This window comes from Engystomops pustulosus, chromosome 1 (genome assembly GCF_040894005.1).
Source record: "Engystomops pustulosus chromosome 1, aEngPut4.maternal, whole genome shotgun sequence".
NCBI classification, from domain to species: domain Eukaryota; kingdom Metazoa; phylum Chordata; class Amphibia; order Anura; family Leptodactylidae; genus Engystomops; species Engystomops pustulosus.
In genome coordinates this window covers 110441318-110442952 of record NC_092411.1, presented here as the reverse complement: position 1 = coordinate 110442952, position 1635 = coordinate 110441318, and positions in this window count along the sequence as shown.

Here is a 1635-nt window from a genome sequence, read left to right as displayed (position 1 = left end):
CGGACTGTCTTTATTCTACCAACAAAAAAAAAACAACTTCCCCTGAAGAATACTTAATTTTAAAATGTTCCATCACTTGTACAGGGCTATCTAATAATTATTATTTGAGGCAGCACATTACCCTGGCGGCTCCTCCGCTCATTGGAGTGTCTTAAAGGGGTATTCCGGGAATATGATACATTCATTTATTTATAGCATTATGGGTTTTTGTAACAAAACTTATTGCCAGTCACAAAAAGGAGCTTAAATAGTTTTATTTTATGATTCACAAAATTTTATGGCCTCTAAAGTTAGCTGCCACTGGAAAACAATTGAATTACTCTTACCGGTAATGTTGTTTCCTCAAGTCATGACGGCACCACCAGAGAGATAGGGATCTGCCCTCCAAGGACAGGAAACCTGAGCATAAAAAGAGGCTCCTCCTACTCCTCCTCAGTTTGGTTACAGAGATTCTCTTGGAAGAGCCGTTTAGTTAGTAGACAAAAACATATACACCTATTCATTCGCATATATATATATCTTCTTAATGTTTTTTTTTGTTTTTTTTTCGCGACATCTGTGAACCAGCACCACATAAAAAAGTAACACCCGGGTGGGAATAGCAGGTGCCGTCGTGACTTGAAACAACATTACGGGTAAGAGTAATTCATTGTTTTCCCCTTCATCACGGCGACGCCAACAGAGTGAATTGCAGAGAAAAACCAAACAATTAGGGGGGGATAACAGAGGATAAGACTTTTCTTCCAAATGAAAGAGAAGAAGAACCCATCACATCCACCCTAAAGTGTTAAAGGAAAGTGTGAGGGGTAGACCAGGTGGCCGCCTGGCAAATTTGTTCCAGCGTAGCATCCCTGCACTCAGCCCATGATGTAGCTAATGATCTAGTTGAATGAGCATGGATGCCGTCCGGGACAGGAACTTCCGAAATCTCATAGGCCATCTGAATGGTCACTTTAATCCATCTAGCGATGGATGTGGAAGATGCTTTATTCCCCTTATTCTTTCCTGAAAAGAAAATGAACAAGCTATCCGATTTCCTCCACCTAGAAGTAGCATCCAAATACTGTACAATACTCCTAACATCAAGACAATGAAAAGCCCTCTCCTTCTCTGTCTTGGGGTTACTACAAAATGATGGAAGGATGATGTCCTGAGATCTATGGAAACCCTGTCATGGCTGTAAGTGTGAGAAGCTTTATAGAAATACTTTCCAATGGCTCAAAGGGAGGGCCTGACAAAATCTGAGGACCATTGATAAATCCCAGAGAGGCAACTTACTCCTAATTGTGGGCCGAATTCTAAATGCTGCTCTAATAAATCTGGAAATCCATGGATGTCTGGCTAACTCCTGATCAAATAAGGCTCCTAGAGCTGATACCTGAAACTTAAGAGTAGCTGGCTTGAGACCTTTCTCTAGGCCTTTCTGCAGGAACTCAAGGATCTGACTAACATTAGGCTGAGCCAACCGCTCTGGGTCCTGACCAGAAAAGGAAAAGTAAGCCTTCCAAATTCTATGATAGATCTTATATGTTACTGGTTTCCTACTCTTCTGTAGAGTGGAAATAACCTCACGAGACAAACCTTGCTTTTGGAGAATCCTTCTCTCAATAGCCATGCCGTCAGATGCAGGGCTTT